The sequence below is a fragment of the Vulpes lagopus genome, chromosome 12 (genome assembly GCF_018345385.1).
Source record: "Vulpes lagopus strain Blue_001 chromosome 12, ASM1834538v1, whole genome shotgun sequence".
NCBI lineage: Eukaryota > Metazoa > Chordata > Mammalia > Carnivora > Canidae > Vulpes > Vulpes lagopus.
This window is the reverse complement of record NC_054835.1, coordinates 18,770,494-18,781,351: the sequence shown is the minus strand read 5'-3', so window position 1 is coordinate 18,781,351 and position 10,858 is coordinate 18,770,494.

Sequence of the window (10,858 nt, the reverse complement as noted above, 5' to 3'; positions counted from 1 at the left end):
TGTTTGTCATTTAAAAAAAAAAAAAAAAAAAGAGGGCAGCCCCGGTGGCACAGCGGTTTAGCGCCGCCTGCAGCCCAGGGCGTGATCCTGGAGACCCCGCATGGAGTCCCGCGTGGGGCTTCTTGCATGGAGCCTGCTTGTCCCTCTGCCTGTGTCTCTGCCTCTCTCTCTCTCTCTCTCTCTCTCTCTCATTCTGAATGAATAAATAAATCTTTAAAAAAAAAAAGTAAAAAAAAAAAAAAAAAAGAATGTATGTCATAGGCTAAAAATGGAGAATAAGATCAGGCCAAGGTGACAACAGGTGGAATACAAAGATAGGACTGCCAGACAATTCAACAGCCACAAATGCCCATGGTTGGTGTTAGCACAAGTCCAGGCATGCGCCCAGAGGCAACTTTGTCAGGGAGCTGTGCTTGAGGCTGACATTGTGGGGCATGTCCCCACCTCCCAGTTACTTATCTCTCCAGTTAGATGGAGAAGCTGACTGGCTCCCTCTGCCTCCATTAACCCACCCTGGAGCTGCCCTGGGTGTGTACTTCTGTGGTGGCTCCTGCCTCTGCCTGTGCCTCTGCAAAGTGACTCCACTGTCTGGGGTGACGGCGTGTCACAGGAATCGCCTGGTTCTTGTATGGGCCCCTGGAGTACATAGAGGGAAACACAACATGGAGACTCAATCCTGAAGAAAGTAAGGCTGGGGTGGGCGAGGGGAGGCATCCTATCTAACCCAGCACAGAGCTGCTTGTCTGGCAAGCCTGGCTCATCCCACTTGAGTGGGCTGGTCAATTCTAACAGCAGAGGGGCCCAGGGAACCCCAGCACCAGGGCCAGTCTAAGGCCCTCCTAGGGCCAGGACTTATTTCCCCCTGTCTCACTTGACATCATCTATTAAGTAAGATGTGCATCCCAGAGTAAACTTTATGCAATGAATTGAATTGCCCTGACAGGTTACTTTTGGAAAAACATATAATTAATTATTAGGTTGTCAATTTTTTAATAAAAGATTTTATTTATTTATTTGAGAGAGAGAGAGAGAGAGCAGGGGCAGAGGGAGAGGGAGAAGCAGAGTCCCTGCAGAGCAGGGAGCCCTATGTAGGGCCGGAGACAAGGACCCTGGACCATGACCTGAGCTGAAAGCAGATGGTTAACCATCCGAGCCACCCAAGTGCCCCTTAAGTTTTTAATTTTTGTTTTGCAATTTGATTTTTGTAATCTGGTGCCACTGTAAATTTATTTTCAGGTCTCAAGTGTTCTCATAGACTGTTGAGCTCTAGGTCCAAGGCCCTTCAGATAAGCTCTCCCACCCTGCAGGGCTTACCACCACTCCCCTTTAGCTTACATTACTAGAGATCCCCTTCCCAGTCTCCAGCTACTGCTAGGAACTTGAACTCCTCTCACCACGGGGATTTACCACCTGGGGCTTCAATGGACTCATTTAAAGGAGGAAGCTTGGGAAGAAAAATAAGGAAACTTTGACTCTCTGTGCCTCCAACTCCAAAGAGATCTTGGGCTGCAAGTAGAATCCCTAACAATTCAAAAGGCTCTTTAGGAGGCTGGCAAGGCAAGGACTGGTGAATCCAAATTTGAATGAGGCACTTCTTTGACTGGTAGAGCTGGGTAAAGTGCTGTGAAATATTCCCTGACCTACTAAATGTGGGTCCCAGAAACTTTAGCATGGTTTCTAATGCATATTTATTTTTGTCACTGTTAAATAGTCTGTCTCCTTCATCAAACTGTAGACTCTATGAAGACAAGGGATTCCCCCGCTCCCCTCCACTGCCCAGCGGGGTGCCTGACACAAAGTAAGTGCTCAGTAGATATTTGCTGAGCAAATGAAAGTTGAAGGGATACATTCTGTCCACATGAAATTTGCTAGATTCTCAGTGAGAAAGCCCCAGGTCTAAAAATCACAGGAACACACCCGGAATCAGTTAGGCTTTTTAACTTGACAGAAAAGGAACATAGACACCACGGAGAACTATAGGGCATGGTACTAAGAGAGATAGTCAGGATGAGCTTGTTATAGGATTCAGGGTTGTGCTGGGCAATTTCGGAGAGTATTTAAGGAATCAAAAGTTTGTTCTGGGACGACTGGGTGGCTCAGCGGTTGGGCACCTCCCTTTGGCCCAGGGCTTTATCCTAGAGTCCCTGGATCGAGTCCTACATCGGGCTCCCTGTGTGGAGCCTGCTTCTCCCTCTGCCTATGTCTCTGCCTCTATCTGTGTGTCTCTCATGAATAAATAAATAAAATCTTTTTTTAAAAAAGTTTGTTCTGGGTTGTGCTGACAAGAAACAAGAGCAATGTGATGATTGAGCATCTTAATAATTTTTGTCTAGGATTTAGGAGGAGCAAAGCAGGACTTGAGTTGTCATGGATAATGAAGCAGCCATCACTTGAGCTGGGAGAGAAGGACATTTGGTCACTTCTGACCAAATGCATAATGTACTTAATGTTTCTCATGGTCTCAGAGTGACCTCATGTGATGTTGGTCTTCTGTGAAATCATTTACGTTCATCAGGGAACATAGTAGCCTGTTGCTTGCCAAGCCAATAGAGTGACCAGCCATCTCAGTTTGCCTGAGACTGAGGACTTACCCAGGACTCAGGACCTTCAGTGCTAAAATTGGAAGAGTCACTGGCCAACTGAGACAATTGGTTACCCTATAGGCCAGCTAACCAACTGTCAGGATTTTTTCTTTCTCACTAGGTACAATGATACTTCATGGAAAACTTGACAAAACCCGCTGCCCAGTCACTGGAATATATACCTGTAGACATACATGCTGACATCACATGCATGCATCCACCACATACACATACCTTTATAAACACATTCATGTAAGTGCATATTACAAATACATACACACTGTACTCATTGTGCACATGCATATATACACAAATGATGAAGTTTTGGAATATAGGTGAGCTTTGGTGGGGTGAGGTCCAGAGCCGATGATCAAGAAAGAATTCTTGAGATGTCTTTGGTGCAAAATGGTGGTTTTGCATGGACAGGACCTGTGGGCAGGAAGAGTGGCTGCCCTGGGCCTGTGAGGGGTGGCTGATTATATACCTGGGAGTTGGGAGGGGTTTGAGGATAGCATACTTTCTAAGGAATTTTGGAAGCAAGGTTTCCAGGACCTTGAGGGGGCCAGCTATTGTTGGGAAAAGGTCACTTATTACTGCCTAATAAAACCTGAATCATGAGACCCTTCAGATGTGCATCAGTGGGCCATGTGCTTGGGGGATGATTGCCAACATGTATCTTGGGTGGAGGGTAGAGATGAAGGAAGTTTCTAAAGGATTTTTATATGTTAAAGTGGACTTACAGGATCCTGGGTGTTGGATTGCCTTTTGCCCTTAGCAAAGTATGAACATAGAGGCAACTGAGTCTGTAGAGGAATGTCCCTTTGCCTGTTTCAAGGACTTGTCAATGGGCTGCCCTGGGCTTGCGCTCTGTCCTCAGCTAGCCCTGTGTTCCCGCATCACACATATGTATCACAGATTATCACAGATCCTGTATAATACAAATATGTGTATCTAAACACTCATATAAGTACACACACACCCAAACACGAGCATGCACATTTAGGCCATTGAAGAGATCGGGAAGACACATTGGGGATCAGTGAGTGGACTTGTGTGGTTGGAGCTGGGATTGCAAAGGGAACTTGAGGCAGGTTATGGAGGGAGGACTTTGAGTAGCAAATAACAAGAATATTGTACTGCATGGAAAGAGACCTGGATTTGGAGTTGAATAATCCTGAAATTATTTTTTTTTAAGATTTATTTATTTATTTATGATACAGAGAGAGAGAGAGAGAGAGGCAGAGACACAGGAGGAGGGAGAAGCAGGCTCCATGCCGGGAGCCCGATGTGGGACTTGATCCCGGGACTCCAGGATCGCGCCCTGGGCCAAAGTCAGGCGCTAAACCGCTGAGCCACCCAGGGATCCCCCGGATAATCCTGAAATTAAATCACAGCTCTGCCATTTACTAGCTGTGTGACCTAGAGCAACTGAGCTAACTTCCCTGTGCCTCAGTTTTCCTGTCCATAAAATGGGATGTTGTAAAGATGTAACTAAGGTACAGATATTGTAGGTGCATAAGTCACAGCTGTTGTTATTATGAGATGTAAGTGAGGACTAAAGGTGTTTGAACAGAACCTTGACCTCTGAGAACAGGAAGTGGTGTTTCAGGAAAAACCCCTCATATAGACCAATATTATCATCATCATCCCCTCTGAGGTCAGGAAATCAAGACCCAAAGGAATGAAAACTGTTGGCCCCAGGCAGGGCGTGCAAAGATGATGCTTGCACAGTAGGACAGATGGTAGGACGGTAGGACTTGTGCAACAAATGTTAGCCACGTGAGCCAGGCTTGGGAGCCAGCCCCTATCAGGAAACCCAGCTTGTTGGGACTGCCTACTGTCAGCTGTATTGCGCCAGGGAGCTGTCCTGCAACATTCCTGAGGACTTTGAGGCCCATTTGCTTGTTATGCAAAGCAGGGCCAGAGTCTGCCAAAGGGCCATTGTTCTGGCCCCTGGCCATCATCAGTGGCACCCAATGTCTCCAAGAGACCTAAAACCTTACTCTTTCCTCTTAGCTGGGCATGGGTGCCAAGTCCCCCAGCTGCCTTTCAGGAGCAGACAGGAGGGACTGCAGGCCTGGTGGAAAGAATACTGAGCTGAGAAATCCAATTGAAATATCTAGATTCAAGTCCTAACTTGGCTACTTACTAGCTGTGAGGTCTTGGGCCAGTCATTTCCCTTTGCTGAGGCCTGAGTTTGCCCCTCAGTTCAATGATAATGATAATAACAACCACAAGCAGCATGCGGATGTTTAGCCTGCAAGGGCATCCCCACCAACCCCATCTGAGAGCCCAGCAGGAAGCAGAGGCTTAAGAGGAAAGAAAGGAAGAAGGTAATCTTTGCCTCAGGACCTCCTGGGTGCCACACGTCCTCTCACATAAACCCCACACCAGTGGTTCCAGGCAGGTTTTTCTTGTGTTCATTTTACAGATGATGCAACCGAGAGACTCACAAGGACCAGGCACTGTGATTGGAAGCTGGGTCCAGAACCACAGCCCCTCCTCCCACCCGCAGAAGCTGCTTTCTAGGCTTTGAAAAGCCAAAGATTGTTTCTCAAGGGAGGGAAGATCGAGTCTCCCCAATCAGGCCTCTCCTGGGCAGCCTTCCAGCCCATCTCCTAGTTAGAGAGTTCTATGATCCAAACAAACACTGTGACCAGCTCTATAGCCTTATCACCACTCCCCACCCAGAACAATCTGATTAAAGATTGCTGTCATCAGTGAAAGGTCTTTCATAAAAAGTCTTTGCTTTCCACAAACACAGCTTCCTTGCCAGACAGAACACACTCCCCACTTCCCACCCTTCAAAGGTCAGGACAAGAGGGAAACTTTTTCACTGTCACAGCCGGGGGAGGCTTGTCAGGCAAAGTCCTGCTACGCTTATCAACCAGGAATGATCTCTTGAGCAAACGAACTGAAGTCAAACCCAGAGAGAACATTAATTCCTTGATTTTGAGACTCAAACAACCCTGGAGAAGAGTCCATTACTCAGTACTAGCCACCAAGAAATAAGAGCGGCTGCCATTTATTGAGCACCCAGCCCGGTCGGCCTCTTTGCACACTGGTTGCCTTCTAGCTCTTCCCACAGCCCAGAGAAGTAAATTCAAGTGTTCTCTTCTGGTTACATTCCCAGTTCCTTTTCTGCTTTATACAGAGAGAACTGAAGCTCAGAGAGGCTGTTCTGAGAGGCCCAGGGTCGTGTATGTACTAAACTTACAAAGCCAGGATTCAAACCTGGCTTTTGTGAGTTCCTTTTTTTTTTTAATTTTTTTTATTTTTTTATTTATGATAGTCACACAGAGAGAGAGAGAGAGAGGCAGAGACATAGGCAGAGGGAGAAGCAGGCTCCATGCACCGGGAGCCCGATGTGGGATTCGATCCCAGGTCTTCAGGATCGCGCCCTGGGCCAAAGGCAGGCGCCAAACCACTACGCCACCCAGGGATCCCTGATTTCCAAACTTCTGCCATACTCCTCTGTTAAGTGTTTGATGAATGAATGAATGAATGAATACTGGATGGATAATGAACGGAAGGGATCAGGTTCAGAGACCCAAAGATTGGAAACTCATATTTACCTTACCATCTCCTCCTGGGTCTGTGGCCTCCGCACAATATTGAGATAGGTGAAATCAGGTTAAAATAAATGTCAAGAGGCAGCCGGGTGGCTCAGCGGTTTAGCACCTGCCTTCAGCCTGGGGAGTGATCCTGGAGACCAGAGATCGAGTCCCACGTCGGGCTCCCTGCATGGAGCCTGCTTCTCCCTCTGCCTATGTCTCTGACTCTCTCTCTCTGTGTCTCTCATGAATAAATAAATAAAATCTTTTTTAAAAATAATAATAAAATAAAATAAATGTCAAAAGAAAGTATAAAAGAGAAAACAGAGAAGCCTCAAAAGAGCTGGGTATATGTATCTAAGGACACAATCAATAGAGTGAAAAGGCAACCTATGGAATGAAAGAAAAATATTTGCACATCATATACCTGACAAGGGGTTAATATCCAGAATAAATAAAGGACTCCAACAACCCAGCAATAACAAAAACAAATAACTTGTTTTAAAAATGGGGAATGGGGTGCACCTGGGTGGCTCAGTGGGTTAAGCGTCTGCCTTTGGTTTGGATCATGGTCCCAGCATCCTGGGATTGAGCCCCCTCAACTCTCCAACCCTTTCAGGAGCTCCCTGTTCAGTGGGAGTCTGCTTATCTCTCTGGCCCTCCGCCTGCTCATTCCTTTGCACACACACACACACACTCTCTCTCTCTCTCTGAAATAAAGTTTTTTTAAAAAACAAAAAATAAATAAAAATGGGAAAGGGTCAATAGACATTTCTCCAAAACATATAAATGGTCAACAAACATATGAAAAGATATTCAACATCCCTCATTAGGGAAATAGTGAAATGCAAATTTAAACCCCAAAGAGAGATATCACCTCATACCCATTAGGATGGCTGCATTAAAATGGACAAGCGAAAAAAAAAAAAAAACTCACAAAAGCAGAAAATAAAAAGTGTTGGCAAGAATGTAGTGAAATTGGAAACCTCGAGCACTGTTGATGGGAACGCAACATGGTACAGCCACTATGGAAAACAGTATAGAATTTCCTCAAAAAACTAAAAATAGAATTATCATCTGATCTAGCAATCCCATCTCTGGGTATATAGCCAAAAGAATTGAAATCAAGTTTTGAAGTGTTATGTCATAGCAGCATTATTCACAATAGCCAAAAGGTGGAAGCAACTCAACTGTCCGTGGATGAACAGATAAATAAAATGTAAAATGTGTTGTAAGCATACAATGGAATACTAGCCTTAAAGAGGAAAGGAATTCTGATGCGTGCTGTAATGTGGATGAATCTGAGGACATTCTGCTAAGTGAAATAAGGCAGTCACAAAAAGACAAATACTGTATGATTTCACTTATATGAGGTGTCAGGAGTGGACCTGGAGGGGGTGGCCTGGCTGACTCAGTCAGTAGAGCATGTGATTCTCAATCTTGGGGTCATGAGTGTGAGCCCCACGTTGGGCATGGAGCCTACTTAAAAAAAAAAAAAAAAAAAGTAGAATCTATAGAACCAGAAAGTAAAATGGTGGTTTCCAGACCCTGGGAGAAGGGGGGTTGGAAGTTATTGCTTAATGTGTATAAAGTTTCAGTTTTGTAATGAAAAAGTTCTGGAGAGTGGTTGCAAAACAATGTGATTATACTTAACAGCACTGGCCTGTACACATAAAAATGATTAAGATGATAAATTTCATGTTCTGTATATATTTTTTTAATATTTTATTTATTTATTCATGAGACACACACACACACAGCGAGAGAGAGAGAGGCAGAGACACAGGCAGAGGGAGAAGCAGGCTCCATGCAGGGAGCCTGACATGGGACTGGATCCCGGGTCTCCCGGGATTCAATTTTTAAAAAGAGCTAGGCATGGAAACTCAGAGGAAAAGGGGACAGGCTTGGTGCTCAGTAATGCAGGGAGGAGGTTGTCAGGCTGACTATATCTAAAAGAGTCTCAGGGTCCTATTAGCATCAGAACATTCCCTGGACTCTTGCCCAGGCTCAGCCTCCAGAGTAGGTGGGCAGGAGCAGCACTGGAAGGGTTATTCCCTATCTCCTCTTCACAATCTTGATGGTTGTGAAAACCCATTCACTTCTTTGCCTTATTACCTGACCAGTGGCCCCCATTGTCCTATCTAAAGATCCAGAGACCAGCTCCAGAACATGATGGAAAGAGGGTTTAACTCTCTGGCTTGAACCTTATAAATTATCATATAGACACCTTGATCACCCACCCATCCATCTATCCAGCCAGCCAGCCATCCACTCATTCATCCTTTCAACATCTATTTGTTGGGTGTTAGCTCAAGAGGCTGAAGAGCTATAGAGGGACAGCCATACAGAATGGACTCTACCCTCACAGAACTTATAGTCTAGTGGAGGAGTATGAAATGCAGTATCATACGTGCTGTGATGGGGTCTTCTAGAGCACTTAGCAGGGGACCTGTTCTAGCTGGTGGTAAACGTTCACAAAGGAAGTTCACTCTTCGGCTGAGACTTGAAAGATAAACAAGATTCAACCAGCAACATGGGCAGAGGGAGGCAAGGAGAGTATGCCTAAGAGAAGCAAGTGCATAGGCACTTCCTGGAGATTTTGGTAAATTCAGGGTCAGCTGAGAATCTGGAAAGAGTCGAGTCAGGGCAGGAGCGGTCAGGGCTGAGGCAAAGAAGAAAGCAAGTGAGACAGGGAAACTAAAGGGCCCGGTGAAAAACTGCTTTTTTGACTCCTTTTTGTGCTTCTAGTCTTCCTAGGACCTGCACACCCCACCTTATGCTTGCCTTATTGCACAGATAATGTCTGTGAAGGAGTTAATGATTTCTTTGAAGTCTTTCAGCACAATGGATAATATCTAAGGAATGACCTGACTGGGTGGTCCTTCATGAACATTTTCTTTTTTTTTTTTTTTCTTCATGAACGTTTTCTAAAACCATTGACTCATCAAGACCCTTGGTTCCAGGGCATAAGTGACTTATGGAGAACACCTAAAAACTCTCATCTTTCTTCATGGATTATTACTTGAGAAGACACATGCACCAGATCACTGTCCTTAATAAAAACCCCAGACCCCAAGCAAAGACTCACTCTCCTTCCTCTTGGGTCCCCCTGACTCTCTGTCTCTATCTATACTTTCTCTGTATCTTTAATAAACTGTCTCACTTTCTCTTGGCTCATGTTTTATTTCTTTTTTCTTTCTTTTGCTGATCTTCTCTGTATCGTTCCAATTTTAGTATATGTGCTGCCGAAGCGAGCATTCACATTTAATTTCTATCCTGCGCAAAGCCAAGGACCTTCTTGGCTGGTTCTGCGGGACCTTCTCTGCATTCTCAAAGCTGGCCAGCCTGCATCACGAGGATGGAGTCTTATAGGGTCATTTAAGCACCTTTTGAGCAGCCCGCAAGGTGCTATGGGGCGATATGAACATAGAAAAGATAAAAAGGGCATGCTCAGTTGGAAAGGCAGTGGATGACAAGGGTCCCTGGAGTCAGATACTGGGTCCAGGATTTTCAGAGCTCTGAGCAAGATGCCTGCCCCCTGACTCAGTGTAGCCTCCCTCCTGCCTCTGGGCAGGCTAGACACCCAGGAGGAACACTTCCAGTGCCAGGACACATATCACCTTCCATGGGGGCCCTTGAAAAAGCCGCAGTGTGCCTTCCTACCATGCTACCCAGGGTCCTTTCTGTCCATGAGAATGCTAACACCCTATTCTTCAAAGATCTGATGGCCACCCCACACCCTGTCTTCTCTCCTTTAGGCCAGGCAGCCCCAGGTCTTACAAATCATTTCTGGTCCTCCCTACCATGTCCAGCCTTTCCCACCTTTCTAGGACCACTTGGATCGTGCCTCTGCAGACTCCAAGCCTCACCTGCTCAACCCCGGTTGCCTCAGGGGCCTTTGTCCAAATGCCTGCCCCTGTATCTAGGTCCGAACTTCCTAAAATCCACCTTTGCACCCCAGCCCCAGCCTTGGCTCTTTTGCCAGCTTATCTGCCTCTTGATTCTGAGGATAGGCCTGTTCTTGTAAGTCAGGGACAGTCTCCTGTCCAGCTGAGAACTCAGCTGTTCTCAGGTGGCCCTCTCCAGTAAGGTGAATGGTCAAGGTGCAGGGTAGGTGTTTTGCGGTCAGGACTCCTCCCTGAGATAATGCAGGAAGGACGCAGCAAAGGCTAAAGAAGGACAGACACAGCATCCTGCCATGGGTTGTTTGCAGTCCACTAGGAGCCATAGAACAAAACAAAACAAAACAACAACAGCCCAAACACAGTTATTTGCACATTCATTGAAGGAAATGGAGGGGGGGCAAAGTGAGCAAGCCTGGGGGAGGGGCACCCTGGCTGTGACCGCCAGGTGGGAGGGAAAGTCCTCATAATGTAAGTGCTGACTGGAGACTGCCCGCTGGTTTCAGGACTCTGCCTTTAAGATGAATTGATCAGGGATCCCTGGGTGGCCTAGCGGTGCTGCCATTGGTCCTCAAAAGAGATTCAGCAAGGTTTCCAGGGGTCTATGACTTTGAAGAGAGTTGCAAGTGTGAAGCCTGGTGGGGAAGGCATCTCAGTGAAAGTAGTTCCCTAACTTGGAAACACTGAGTTTTGTCCCAGCGTCATCACAGGGACCCACAGCATGGAGGCATGGAGGGCTGGGCAGAGAGCACACACAGTCTCGGATATGAATCTAGATTCTCTCTTGGTTACTCGCAAGTGACCCCGGGTAAGTGACTTG